General features: G+C 45.4%; 1 protein-coding gene, 1 long non-coding RNA gene and 1 other non-coding gene across 5 annotated transcripts in view; 2 read left to right on the top strand and 1 right to left on the bottom strand.

The window, feature by feature from the left end:
• The window catches only part of LOC108391032 (uncharacterized), a 332816-nt gene that overhangs the window by 72609 nt on the left and 244866 nt on the right, over positions 1–15341 (bottom strand). The window lies entirely within an intron of this gene.
• Positions 1–15341, top strand: part of FGF1 (fibroblast growth factor 1) — a 90040-nt gene that overhangs the window by 49600 nt on the left and 25099 nt on the right. The window lies entirely within an intron of this gene.
• Positions 9758–9882, top strand: LOC118972087 (small nucleolar RNA SNORA36 family). Its single transcript, XR_005060896.1, has one exon. It is a non-coding gene; the product is annotated as a small nucleolar RNA SNORA36 family (small nucleolar RNA).

The following is a 15341-nucleotide window of genomic DNA, read 5'->3' as shown; positions in this document are numbered from 1 at the left end:
GTCTTCCCACCTCCCAGGCTCTATGGGTCACCTATTATCTGGGTCCCATGGTGCCCTGGGCTTCACCACTACACTCATTCATTGGAAATCCCTTTTGCGGTGGCTCTTCCCCACTGGAACATGAACTTCAGAGGGCTTCATTGCATCTGCCTTGTTCTCCACTATATTCCTCATGTCTGGCACACAGTAGCTGCTCATTAAATATGTGTCTAGTGAATAAATGAGTACTCAGATCTTTGAACAGTTGGGAACAACTTTACCAATTAAGGGACAACAAGAAAGGAAAACATAAGAGAACCTCATTGCAATCCTGAGCTACATGACCTCCCTCACCTTGGAGACCTGACTGCATCTTATTCTGGGCTTGTGTGTTGTGATTGGGCCCCAGTTAATTCTTCCTAACTGGCTTATGGCTCAGTTCAGAGAAATTAGGGCCTTTCCACCAGGTGCCCCGAAGAGCAGCAAACCAGAGCCTTGGAGGAAACCAAATCAAGTCAAGATGCATTGGTGTGCCTGTAGGCCGCCCTTGCCTCTTGCTGCAGAGACAGGAAGCCCAGGCGAGAAGGACCAGGAGCTTTGATTCATTCCGCCACACCCTCTGTTTTACTTTCTTGCCCCCAGCAGGGACAAACGATAATTCAGTAAAGCCAATAGGAGTAATGGAAAGAAAGAGAAAAAAATTAACACATCAAAATGGACAGTGTCCCCTGGGCCACTGCTTACAAAGAAAACAAGGAGAGCAGATTTGGAAATATTTCAGTGACTTTGCTGAGAGGAGAAAAATACTCAAGCTGACCTTTCCCTTGTAAGCAGAATTCCTTTTCTCTCTTTTCATGTAGAAAAAAAAGGATCCCAGACCAGGGGTTCTCACACGCTGGTGCACATCAGAATCACTGCAGGTTTGGTGGGGGGTGGGGGGGGGGGCTTGCAGGTGCCAGCCTCACCCAGGCCCGGTGCATCGGAACCCCCTGCAGGTCGGTGGGCCCCACTTGCAGGAAGGGAGCTTACTCATGTTACGCTCTGGGCCTGCTAACATAAGGTGCAGTTCCCGTAAGAACGCAGGTCTGCTCCTGGGGACCCCGGAGTCAGACGCTGAAATCCTTGTTCCGAGCAAAACACCGCAAACTATAGTGAGGACCTGCCGAGCAACGGGGACTCTTGTTTCTCTGGCAGAAGAGGACAGGGATTCATATTCTATTCATTTCATTCACTTAAGTTGACACGGACCGAGCCGACCGGCAGGCAAGGTGAAACGGAAAGGCCATGACAGTGACTCACCAGTACCTTGGCTTCAGTGCTAGGTGCTTCACAGGCATCGTCTCGTTTCCTCCCAACCACCCCACGAGGGCTTATTGTTATCTTCATTTGATGTATGAGAAAACCGAGGTGCAGGGAAGTGGAGTGAGTTGCTCAAAGTCACCCAGCAAGTTAAGTGCAGACCCAGGATGGAACACAGGTCTCCCTGACTCTGCAGACCCCAGACTTAGCGGTTACAGTGTCAGCTGCCCTTAAGATACCCGGCTCCTGCCTCTCTGACGCTTCCAACTCATGGAAAAGGCATAAGAAAATCTGAATACGGGCAAAATATGTAGATTATGAAACAATGAGTGATCAACCTGTGAATAGCTGATGAGTCTTCTCCTGCTCAGGATAAGAATCCTGTTTGGCAGGAGCTCTGTTAACCTCAGTCTCAGCAGTCACAGAAGGAAAGGCAGGGCCCATAACTAAAGCGACCATCATCCCTCCTCCATGGAAGGACAGAGTTGGCACGCTTTAGAGAAAGCCTGGCAGCCTTTATGCTCATTGTCCCATGGCATGCAGAGGAGTATGGGAGTGAGAGACGCCACAGCCCAACCCTGGGAAGGAGGTTGTATTATTTTGTGAATTCCCAAGATGGGAAGAACATTAATAATGCCATTTGTGGTGCCCTTATCCCATGCTAGGTACAGCGCTATTCACTTTCTACATGCTTCTCGAATTGGATCTTTACAACAACCCTGTCAGCAGGTGCCATTCAGGCGAGGAAACAGATTCAGACTGGACAAGCACACTGCCCACAGCCACGCGTCTAAAAGGAGTGAGGCAGGGATAACGCCCGTTGGTCTGAATCGCAGAGAGTCCTCACCCAGTATTTTGGCTGTCTCTTACTTTGAACACAGCACGGACTCCATTCGGAATGCTAAGGGAGTGAGAATTCGCAGCTGCCTGCCATTTTTTATTTGGATGTGCCAGGCCCCACTGCAGGCTGGCAGACAAACCCTTCTTATTTCAGCAGTCAGGGTTTGCTGACTGCCTTCAGCACATGATGCGCCACGCCAGCCACAAGAGCCCCAGTACGTGGGAAATGCGGTCCCCCTCAAGAATTTACCATAAATTTACAACTTTACAGTGGAAAACAGGGACAGACATAAAACACCTAGAGGTGGTTTTATAAGCGGTCTGGGAATTTCTGGATTAAACAAAGTCATCAGTTCCTGGAGATTCACAGAGGTGAGCTTTGACCAGAGGTCAGGAGACCTTTGCCATAGCTGAGAGGTGACAGTGATGCAGCAAGGGAGTAAGGTGACCCTAAGTGTCAAAGGTGAAGGACACCTCCAAGCCCAGCTGCAGCCCGTGTTGCCACGGGGCATTCTGCCCCCTGCTGGCCCAGCTCTGGACGCTGCCAAGAGCCTGGGCCCACGCTGCAGGCAAAGCATCCCTCAGGCAGGGTCGTGCGCCCAGAAAAGCCTGTAGTGAAGTCCCACGAAGGGTGCTATGCACCCTCAGAGCAATTTCAGGCAAAGGGAGCAAGGCTCCCATTTTAGGGGGGGCTTTGAAACCAACGTCAGCAGACTGAAACTTTCAAATTAATTTCTCTTCTACCTTGAAGAGCAGACATATAAGTCAGAGAGAAAGTATAGATAAGTCGAGGAGTACGAATAGAACTTAAGCCCAGATCAGGTACAGAATTTATGAAAATTTTGAGTAAAATCCTTAACATGTGCATGTGTTTTTCCCCCGCAATTCCACTTCCATATGTTCTCCCTAAGGAAGAAACCGTGTGGAGTGGAAGGACAACTACAGCAGTTTGCTTGTAAGAGTGACAAATAGTACACAATTTAAGTGTCTAATGATAGGGGATGAGTTAACACAGCTTTGCACGCCCATGTAATGGGATCCTATAATCCTATGCAGCCATTATCAATGGAAATACAGGTTTATGTTTATTAATGAGAAAAAAATCCTAATGTCCTGAGTAAACTCAGGTTATAAATGAGGATAATAAAACACTTTGTAAGAGATTATAAAACTACATATATATTTTACAAACGAAAAACACAAATCTTACAAAATGGAATCATATAATTACACTTTCTTCAGACCAAGCGTGAATCAATTTAATAGAACTGAAGTCATCTGGAATGAATTCTCAGATCCCAATGTAATTAAATTAGATATCAATAAGATATCTAGGAAAACAGCAAATATTTTCAATTAAACAACAGATTTTGAAACAATTCTGTCAAAGAAAAAAAAATCAAAGGAGAAATTATTGATTAGCTTGAATTACATACAAAATATAGCATACAAAAATTTCAAGAGATAACCAAAACAATTAGTGGAAGGAAATTTTCGCCTTTCAGAGCTCATGCTAAAAAACATTTTTTAAGGGTTTTAAGGGTTTTAAGGTTAATGAACCAAGATTCTTCATGAGAAAAATCTAAGACGTAAAAGGGAAAAGTAAACTAAAAGTCAGTAGAAATAAGAAAAGCTAAAGCTAAAACTACATAGAAAAATAGTTGTGTAATAGAAATCAGGCAAACAATGCAGAAAATTAACAAAGCAGGAAGCTGTCTTTTTGACTCAAAAATCTGATATAGTCATGTATATATGTATATAAATCATACCTATGACTCCACTTTGTAAAATGCATACATCCGTATGAATAGAAATATGAGTAGAAGTTATCTCTGGCTGACAGGATCATGGACAGTCTTCAAAAACTTGTTATTGTTGTTTATCTATATTTTTCTAATTTTTCTATCACTCCCTTATATTTAAGGGTTTCTAAGGAGACTGGCATCTTCTGATTATCCGTTGAATTGATATTGTAAACCCCAAATATTAACCCTTTGTTTCCCCCAGGATGGGGCCTGCGCCCCTGTTGATTCAGAAGTTCTGAGTGGTACTAAGACATCTTTCAATCACACTGCGGAGAGGAAAGGAGCTTCCTTTGAAGTCCCCTTCAGTCTTTTGGTTACATTCAAGGAGAAAGCTTTGGTTTGGTACAATCTTATTTTCAACTCTCCTGGAAGTGCCGCCGTTCTCTGTGACCGTAAGAGCCGAGCAGGCAAGAAGCAGGGGTCAACGACGGCTGTCCTTTCATTGTATTTATCTTTATGACTGCTTTCTATTTATGGGACATTTTTTGCAACTATACTAGAGAGAGAAAGCTTCCTTTAAATAAGGAAATTACATTTAAGCAAAACTGCACATTGGCAATGTAAATGCAATTTAAAAGTAAGGAATTCGGTAAGGGGACAATGATGGAATGGGTGAAGCAGCACACCTGTGCTGGAGCCCAAGGGAAGGGGTGTTCACCCTCAGTGGAGGTAAACTAGCCCCGCTGGCACATCGTGTGCCCCGGAATATCCCGTAGCTCTGCCCCAGTCTTGGTTTCAATCTGTCTTATCATTTTAATATAAAAACAATAGCATGGAAATAACAAATGGGCATTTTGCTCAAGCAATGACCCAGGCAGGGGGGAGACAATTTCAGAACAAGATTCTGAGCATGTTCGGATAAATCCTGCCAGGGGGGCATGATTGCAGTGGGAGGCTCCTGAGAGCAGATAAAATGTCTTTGCAGTGTTTGCCCGGAGGAAAGAGGCCCTTCCACAGGAAGAAGGTCAAATCCGGTCTATTTTTATAAGAGCATTTCAAGTGGTTAGTGAACTTATTTCCTGTGGTTCCCAGGAATTCTGTAGCAGGCTCTCAGGAGGATGTTGGTGATAGGAGCAGAGGCTCGATGAGTGAGAATCAATAATTATCTCTATATTTGCTTCACTTTTTCCAATATAAATAACCTAGGGGAGAAACATTTGCTTTAGAAGATAAAGTTCATGACAACAGAGATCAGAATGAGACGTCTAAGTCCCTTAGTGTGTGAGGGTCCTTAGGTCAGGATTTTGTAAGCTGAAGATTGATTTATTCACTCATTCTTTCCCTCCCTCACTTATTCAACAAATATTTGTGCAACTTCTCTGTGGCAGCAATGGGGAGATTTAGAAGATGGTGCATACATGGCTTCTGTCCTTCAGGAGCTTACAGTCTAGCAGGGGAGGAAGACGTCAAGCAGGTGAACACATGGATGGATCCATAATGAATTACAAATATTGGGACATACTGGGAAGGAATAGAACACGAGGCCACAAAAGAGCTTAATGGGGGAGAGCACTTAGGTCAGGAGGTCAGGGAAGACCTCGGGGAGGTGGTGCTTCAGCTGCCATCTGCAAAGCGAGTAGGAGCCAGCGGTGGACAGCACTGGGGAAGAGCATTGATGGAGATGAACGATTTGTATGAGAGCAGCCAGGTGAGGGGCACCACAGTGAGCCCAGGGGTCCAAGAGAAGATGAGGTAGAGGAGAGAAAGGGAGGAAGCAGGGAGAGGGGGGTGCACAGGGGGTCTCGTAAGCATGGTGAGGCTTGGATTTTGCTTTATGGAAATGGGAAGTCGAAGAAGGTTACAAACAGGGAGTGATGTAGGTTCCAAAAGATGGCTCTGACTCAGTGCAGAAATGACTGGAGCGGGCCAAGAAGAAAAGAGGAGGCTCTTTCAGAAGTTCAGACAGGAGCTGGTGGGGGGCTGGACTGGGGGCTGACAGTGGGGGACAAGCACATGGACTTGACAGCCTTTACCTGGGGACAAAGGGCTTGATCAGGTGAGCTTCAGGGAACAGACTGGCTAAGAGGCCCGGGACCAGGGGACAGCAAGGCAGGCACTTGCTTCAGGCATAAAATATACTCAGAAATCAGGATCAATAATATTTTTTAAAAATCTAATTTAGTGCCCCCAAAATCCACTCTGAACAAAATATCAAATTTAAATAGACAGGGTCAGTAACAGTGCGGTGCCCAGGCAGGTGAGGGGCCTGCGGCAAAAGGAACAAGTCAGAAATGTCGATCCAGTCTTTACGTAACGTGCCGGTGTTTTGTTTGTGTCCTCACTGTGTCCTGGCCGGCCGACCGTCCCCTGGTGAAGAGGCCACCAGGTAGCCTTCTGTCTTGATAACAGACACTATGGGAGGAAAACTGACACACACAAGTCATGAAAACTCATCACAAAGGATGGCATAGATACCATCCTTTCTCCTTATTCAGGAGACACTGAGACAGAGCTGCTAATAGCTGCTCCGCAAATATTTCTGGTGATAATGTTAATGGCTAATATTTATCAGGCTCTTAATATGTCAGGTGCTTTGCTCAGAACTGTCAAATACAATGATCTATCTCTTTGAACCCTCACAACAGTCCTGTGGGGTGGATATAGCATTACACCTACTTTACCGTACTTGACATACACTTGATTAGAACTTAGTAAACACAGGAAGAAAGAAGGGACATACAGCTTGAAGGGGAAATGAGGGGGAAAGCGGCAGGATCACACCATTCCCTAGAAATCCTATGCGGATAACCAGGGATTCCAACCCCCTGGCAAACACTATTGTCTGACAAATACTATTTATCACACTCAAAAGGATCTGCAGAAAAAGGAAACTAACCTTATATATCACCTTTTTTCTATAGGGATTATTTTTGGAAGTTCGGTTTTTAAACCCAACAGCTTTTTAAGAATCTATTTCTTAAAATCATCCATTCCCAATATTTACTGAGCGATTACTATGCATCAGGCACAGATCTAGGTTCTGACATATAATGTAAACAAAACAAACCTGATCTGGGTCCTCATGAGACTTAGAGTCCTGAGGGGTGGGGGTGCTGGAGTGAGAAAGCAATAACAAAGTAAACATAAAATCACAAATAATCATAAATGTTGGACTAGAAACAGACTGGGGTCTGAGATAGAGGACAGGGAAATGAGGGGAGCTATCCTAATTAGGGTGGGCCCAGCATAATTACACTCAGGGTTGCAGATCTGCTTTGTATAATATTGGTCAGGTCATTGAAAATTCGGCGGTAAGAAGAATTTTTGCAAATCAAATCAATCAAACTCCCTACAGAGTGTGGAACTTTACAACCTAATGGCTTACTTCTATGGAGGACAGTTAGGAAAAGCAATATCCATTTGTTTTCTATACAAACAGATCTGTAGACAAGGTGTGCACACCACGAAGGCTCAAGAATACAGCACCTCGAAAACACTGGGAAATGTTCTGCCATCTGTCTGCCCCACCCCATGGGCCCACGTACATGCCTAGTTTTACAGAATTCCAGGAATTCCTTTGAACCCGACAACACCAAGGCAGAGCCAAGGAATGTAGGGTCTTGGAAAATCAAGCAGTGTTATGTGCAAAAAGATGGCAGCCCAGAGAACTAAGGAGATGTCACTCTGACATTTCTCCTTGCTTCTTATTGCCTAATCTGCTCTCAGAGTCCAATAACACAGAAATTCTCCACTTTTCAAACAACCCCACCCAACATAATGGTGCTTTGACCTCTAAGACATGCGAGAAGAGCAGTGGACAGTGGAGGACATAAATGGCTTTGTAAGGTCAACTGGAAAAAGAGACCAGGAGAGAGAAACCACGTAGAGGTGAAGGGATGAAACAAACCATGCTGTCTACCTGCCGAAATCAAAGACAACTCCCGTGAGGGGCTGTGTCTGACCAAGGAGCGTACCGTCGTGGTTACTGGGCCTGCCCGCACTCGGCATCTGTGATATGTGCCTTCGTAGAGACACTGGATACAGGGGGCAGGGTCATCTCTTAGTTTAGCTTCTTGGATACAGGTTTCAACTCACTTCCAAGTACCTTTCGTCCCTTATCAAACACTGGTCATTTCCCAGGGCCTTCAGGGATGTTCTCATGCTTCATCTCCTTTCCATAAAATCTAATGGCTCCTGCCAACAGCAGGGTTGTGTGTGGACCTGTGTGTGGAATACCAGGGATGCGGTCCCAGGACCACAAGAGCCACCAGGCATGTTGAAACAGGGCAAATAGCGCAAATGGGAGAATAGTCCCTTTTGGACTTTCAGTGTGGTATCAAACAGCATTGGCAAGTGAAAGAAATGTCTAGAAATAGCCTAAGTCCTTAAAAAGAAATAATGCAAAAGGAAACAAGGTTTAACTGTCCTAATGTAGGCTCTGCATCAACAAGGTCCTGTGAGGCTGGCGCAGGTGCGGGTGATGATTTTCTTCCTGCCCTTGGGCTGAGATACCCACTGGGTTCCTTTGCAGCTCCTAGGCCCTGCTCCTCTGCCGGCTTCCTGCGTGGTGCTGCATGCGTCTGCAGGAATGCAGTTCTTAAGGCATGGCGGGGGCCTCTGGGGCCCACTTTCAAGGTCCAGAATAGATTCTGACACATGAAACTAGTTCTGTGGGGTTTACATTCCTCCTTTGTCTCCAAGCACCTTAACACACAAAACTGCATGCCGGGATTGCTAACCATTCTTCCAGAGACGCCTGGATATCCTCTGTCTGGCAGAGTGTGAGTTTATCTTTTTTATTTTCTAATGTTTTGAGTGAGCATGGGGCCTTTGGAAATGCGGCTGCCCACCGGATGGGTGACATAATAAATTGACATCTTGGGACTGGAGGTTTTATTCTTGGCAAAGCCACAGACTGGCTTTGATAAGCTGTTCAGCTTCTCTGTGGCTAGAGAAAAAGGGCAAGTGTTTATTTATCCCGTGCAATAGAAGGAAAAACAAATGCAAAATGATTATAAAGTACCTAATGTAGTATCTAACACAACAGGCACCCAGAGATGCTTGTTTATGCATATAAAATGCTCTGTGAAACCCCATGTGCTATAAAAATGTAAATAATCCACACAGCAAAACATAGCCTCTCGTTAACAACAACACCCATTTCCTAGGCACCCACCGTACACAAGGCCCTTCCCAGAGGGCCCAGGCCTCTGCGCTCCACTCCTTCCTCATGGCATCATGACGAGATCGGCGCTCTTAACAGCTTCACTTTACAGACGAGGTTCAGGAAGGTTGAATGCTTTGCCCACTCATGCAAGTAGTTAAAGACACAGCAGAAACCAAAGCCTAGGTCCATGAGAGCGTCCCTTTCTCATGGCCTTTCCTGCCCAGTCCAAAGTGGAACTGCCCACTCGGTTTCCCCAGTGCACTCCAACCTTGTCACAGTCCTTCAGAGGCGTGGCAAGTGATGAAGGCCAAGGGGGACATGCCCCATGCTGGGCCGCCTGGGGGAAGCCCTCGCCATGGCAGCCAGGGAGGTGCTGGTGGGGGCCTTCGGGCCTCAGGGGAAGAGGGCAGTTCTGCCCAGGAGGCGACCGGCAAAGATTCCATCCACTGAAAGCAAGTGGTTCCACTAGGACCCTGTCAGAGACCCTGAGAGTCCCGGAGGCCGGCAGGGTAAAGAGTGTATAGAAGTTAAGGTTCATTCAGTCCGGAAGGCATTTTATTCTCCTTCCCACATTTCTTTGGCAAGTAAAATGATGGACTCCGGAGTCTGAAAACCCTGCCTTCAGATCTTGGCTCTAATGTTTATTTAGCTGGGTGATCTTAGACACATTATTTAAATTCTCCAAGCCTCGGCGTCCTTAGCTACAAATTTGGGGACAAAAAAAAGCAGTGCCTTGGGTTCAGCCCAGGGTAGCTCCCTGTTCTGTTAATTGAACTTTCAGACATCAACAGGCTAGAGCAGATGATTACCTAGAAAACAGCACCATATCCATTTGCCTCCCAGCCTACAAAAACAAAGAGAAAAGCAGTGCCTACCTCACAGGATTTCTTTAAGGTTTAATGAAAATAATACACATAAAGTGCTTAGGGGTGTACCTGGTACATAGTAAATGTTCCAGAAAAGGTCACTATTTTATTATTTATGGGCATCTTGTATTATTTATGTGTATGTCTAGAGCCGGCTGTTGGGAAACATGGTAGGGCAAGCCCTCAGCATTTCCAAAGAGATAACAAACACATACTTCAAAAGATTAAGTTTAGAGAAGCCAGATTTTCCAGGTCAGGAGAGAAGAAAAAAAAAGACCCAGCAAACAGACCATCTTCCTGTGAGCTGGAAGATCTGCTGACTTCAAAAAAGGAATGTTCTTCCTGGGCTGGTTCTAGAGATTGTAACTCGCACAAAAGATTCAAAAGATTTTGAAGACCCACCAGTTAGAGCAGGTCAGAGTGGGGAAAGGGCTGCCAGAGCCCCTGCAGAATCACTTCACCTTTGGCTCCAAGCCCCGGGGCTTTAACGCGTCCGACTGCAGGAAGGATGTGTCTGTTTAAGACGTGGGCAGGGTCTCGGGACGGCTGAGGGCCTGCAGGGTGCTCTGGACCGGGTGCACCATTACAGTCCAGAGGAGCCGGGGCCCGCACAGCACACTGCCGCGCCAGGGAGAGCTCTGCTGTTCCTCTGGGGCCAAGGCTTTCTCTAAGCACGTGAAAGCGTTCCTCATCTCCACTGAATGACGCTCTGTGTGGGGACTCGGGAGAGTTGGGGGTAGACAAGCCAGATTGCAGAGAATTAAAGGTCCAGAGTCAAGGGACAAAATCAAGGATATTAGAGGAGATCCCTAGAAGTTGTTGGCCTGTGGAATATGACATTTTGATCTCCCTCAAATCATAGCTGATTCTGGAAGCCAGGGGACAGTTTTTTCTGTGACTTGGTGCTACTTTAGAATAAGAAAGATCCTAGATTAAAGAACAGAAGAGAAAGACGAGGAACCCATAGGTTCTCTGTCATCTTGGACAGTCACACACCCAAACCTATGACATATACTGAGAGCCATTATGGGCAGCAGCTAAGCAGATGAGGACACTGCCACAAAATATCAATGATAATGAAAAGTCCAACCTATCACTTTGTGATATTTTTCAAATATTGCTAAAAATATCACTAAATGCTAAAAGTCAATTTTGTTCAATCCTAAGTCAGTCACAGCACAGATATGGGCAAAACTAAATTAAGGTATGTGGTGGATGATAATCAAACATCTACTGAAGCTTACAAGCTTTTAAGTGCTGGGCTCAGCACCTGAAGTACATTATCATTTCACCCTTAGAGCAAGGCTGTGCGGCAGCCGTGGGGTGAAGCCCCATTCTGCAGATGAGGAGACTGAGGCTCTGTGAGGCTGAGTACGCTGCTAGCAAGTGTCCATCCAGGATTCCAACCCGAGTCTAGCAGTATGTTGCTAAGCAGCTATCAGAGAAAAGAAACGAAGGAAAGATGGCAGGATGGCAGGCAGGCAGGAAGTAAGGGCAAAGAAAAAAAGAAAGAGAGAAAAAAGCCCTGATATTTGCCAATTTCTGTGGTGTGAATACTTTCCCCAAAGGCTCGTTTCGAGCTACTAATGGTTTAATAACCAGCTCGCAAAATTCCTCGGTATTTATTCATTGGCTTTCATGGAGTTGTAGGGGCTGCCTCCTGCCCACCACCGTCAAGCTCATCCCGTGGCCACACCCACAGTTTACAGCCAACTTCGGGAGATGAGATTTCAGCTCTGGGAAGTAGCATACTGAGGTGCCAGCTCAGGCCCGTCAGCCATGGCTACATTCCTGCCTTAGACCCGATATGCCACCGAGGGGGTAGTGGGGGGACCAGATGAGAGGAGAATCACACTGTCCCCCTTCCTTCAGTCAAACTTTCCATCACCACAGGGTGTGAAGTGGGTCCCTGCCAACCTGATACTCCCGGCAGAAATAACAAAACCTGGAATTATTTTGCCCCTACACACTTTTTCTTGGTCAGATAAGGAGGGCAGACTTGAGACTATAAGGTCTGATCTTCCCTTTAGATTCTTAATTCCGTATTATTTCCTTTGAAGAAGTGAGGAAGTGTCTTCTTCAAGACGGGAAAAGGTTTGGGCCTCCTTTGAACGGAGGGATATCCCAGCCTAATTTGAACCCAATTAAAATACATTTAGGCTCTTAGCTTAGCTTCTCTGTTAATACCTATAGGACAGCACCTTCTAATTAGGTGTTCCACTAACAAGTTACCACTAGAGGCTCTTGAGAAAGGGCTGGCCTGGCATTCAATCAACAAACACACAGAGGATGCTGACTATGTGCAGACATTTACTAAGTACTGGGTCTAATAAGAAGAGGCTTAGCTATAGTTCCAGGGCCCCAGAGACTAATGAAGGAGACAGTGAGGTAAACACAGTCAAACTATATTCATTCACTCTTTCAACAAATATTTATCAAGTGCCCATTAGGTGCCAGGCATTTTGCCAGGCACTGGGATACAATGGTGAGTAAGACAGGTCAGTTTGTCCTATCACGGAGCTCACAGTCCAGCCATGAAAGGAGACATTAATTAAGTAATCAGAAGAGTGAATGTGCAACTAAGAAACAAAATAAGAGCGCTGAGGAAATGTTTAATGGTCTTATGAGAACGGGAGCAGCCCGACCCAGTTAGGGGAAGTCAGGAAAAGGTTCCTTGAAGAATTGACAACGGAACTGAGACTTGAACACAAAGGAGGAGTTGAGCAGGTGAGTGGAGGAGAGAGAGAGGGGAGGGGAGGGGAATCATGCTCCAGAGAGAGGGAAGGGCGCAGCCAAAGGCTCCGGGGCGGGCAGGAGGGCAGTGGTTCCAAGGAGGCGGAAGGCCAGTTCGTGCAGCGGGCACGATGGGAGGGAGGCAGGGCGGGAAGCCAGGGCTGGTCCTCAGAGCCGGGCAGGCCTCGCTAAGGTCTTGGTCTTTTTCTCAAGCAAACTGTTCCTATCTTCCTTTGTAAGTGAAGTGAAGCTGTAGACTTCATCCCAAAGCGATGGGAAACCACCGCAGGGTTTAAGTGGGGAATATACGTGGTGATTACACCCAGTGCCGTGATTGACTGAATGAAGTGCTGTTAGAGAGCGTTAGGGAGTCGACCGATCTGACCTGGCGGGCGGGCGTGATGTGGAGGAGGAGAGGGGAGGTTCGGGTCGGGATATGTCCGAATAGGCTTTCTGGAGGAGGACATATCTGAGATGAATTTTTGAAGGGCAAGTATGATTTAGCCAGGCCCCAGCAGAGGGGTGGGGGGTGGAGGAAGGAGAGAACGCTGCTGGGTGAGTGTGAGGGTGTGGGGGGGCTGTAAGGGGGGCAGGGCAATAAGAGAAAGGCAACAGGGTTCGGCAGGGGGCAGATGATGGACGCCTCATAGGTCACGCTGGGGGCTGGGTTTCATCCTGACGGCGGCACACAGAGGAGGACCTTTAGCAAGAGCGTGATGATCAGATTCATGTGTTAGCAAGGTCACCAGCAGCAGGGTCAAAGGCAGATTGGGGGGGAGCAGTGCTGGAGGAGACAGACCACCGCTGCCCGGCTCCGCAGCCCAGACCAGAGAAGGTGCTGCATTGGTACCAAGGCAGCCGCCATGACAACGGAGAAGAAGGGATGATTTTAGGAGACATTAAAAAGATACGGTTGAAAGCCTTTGTCACCGATGAAATGAGTAGGAGTTATTTCTACTCTTCCCAAAGAACAGTCTGAACAAAATGGATTCTTCTGTTCGTGTGGAGTCTTGCCTTATGACCTGGTACCTGGTCAATTTTTGTAAACACTCCATGTCTCCTAGAGTAGAACGGTGTTCACTAACTGTTGGGTGCACGGTTCTCTTACATGTTCATTCAATTAAGCTGGTTAATTGTGCATTGTAATTAATTATTATCAATATTTTTATTAACATTTTCTGTCTGATCTGTCACTTATGACAGAAATGTATTAAAATCTCCCACCATCATTGTGGATTTGTCAACTTCTCTTTATATATTTGCTAATTTTTGTTTCATATATTTTGAGGCTGTGTCTTAAAGTACACACAAGCTTAGAATTTTTATATCTTTCTGTTGAATTGTTCCACTTATCATTATGCAGTTATCTCTCTTATTCTTCATCATTCTTTTTGCCTTAGACCTGCTTTATATGATATCAATATAGACATACCAACTTTAAATTTTTTTATTAATATTTGTCTGGTATCTATTTTTCAACCTTTTGCTTTTTAACCTTTATGTGTCCTTATGTTTTAAATATATGTCTCTTGTAATCAGAGTGTAGATGGATTTTTAAAAAATCCAGTATCTAGTAAATTTAGCTCATTTATATTTATTGTGATTATAAATATATTTGGATTTATTTCTGCCACCTAGCTTTGAGTACTTAAAATTTTTTTTCTATTTCTCTTTCTTTCTGAATTCTTTTGGATAAGTGCAGTTTTATTTCACCTCATTTCCCTTATCCCTACAAGTTGCTAGTTGGAATTAGTGCATTCTATTTCTTTTCTTTTAGAAGTTACTCTTAACATTTAACATACATATTTGATCTAACAAAATCTAAAGTTAACTAATATCACTAAGGAAGAGTTAAGCCTTTAGGTGATGCCACTGATAAAGACAGGGAGTGGGCCCTACAGCATCTCTGGAACCAAAGGTGACAGGTGTATTACATATGGTTGGAGGACACACAACCAGTTACCACCTTAACAGCCACATACATGCCTACATTTGGTAGCTTTATACACTTTGCAAAATATCCTTCTTCATGGGTATCCTGCATTATTTGAATAGTGATGGAGGTTAAAAATAAAAGACAAACATCAGTATTTGCCTTCCCTTGATTCTTAGACCCATAAGTCTTTCCTTCTAGCTCAGTCACCAGGGCCGAACTGAGCACAGTGTCTCCGAGAAACAGAGGCCTCACAAACATCTCTTCAATAATTACTAATAAGCTGAGAACTGAGTCTGACATGATGACATGGGATCTTTTGTAACCATAACTCCCCTTTACCTCCTTCACCTTCCCTGCTATCTCTGGGTTTAAATGATGGGGGGAAGGGAGCTTAGCTAATTTCTGCCAAATATGAGCAGAATGAAAAACTCTATTTTCATACCAATTGGAAATTATTTTAAATTAAGCGTTCAGTCACAGCTAACCTAGACCACACCAGTCATCAACAAGTCCAACACACTCCTATCTCCTATAGGTCAGGTCACACATTCACACTTTCCAGGTGCTGTTACAACTACTGGGCCCATTTAACCCTTCAGACAACTCTGTGAGGTAGACAGGGTAGAGATGGTTAGAGGAAACATCTCAAGAGGAGTGAATGATGCATCCAGGGTTCCAGAGCCCGTGTGTGCAAAGCTGGGGCTGTATAGTGTGGCCCGCTACCCCAGATTAAAAAGTGACTGTTGTATTCCTGGGCAAGAGTGTAGATTTAACAT

This window comes from Manis javanica, chromosome 14 (genome assembly GCF_040802235.1).
Source record: "Manis javanica isolate MJ-LG chromosome 14, MJ_LKY, whole genome shotgun sequence".
NCBI lineage: Eukaryota > Metazoa > Chordata > Mammalia > Pholidota > Manidae > Manis > Manis javanica.
This window is presented reverse-complemented; position numbering and strand designations above follow the sequence as displayed.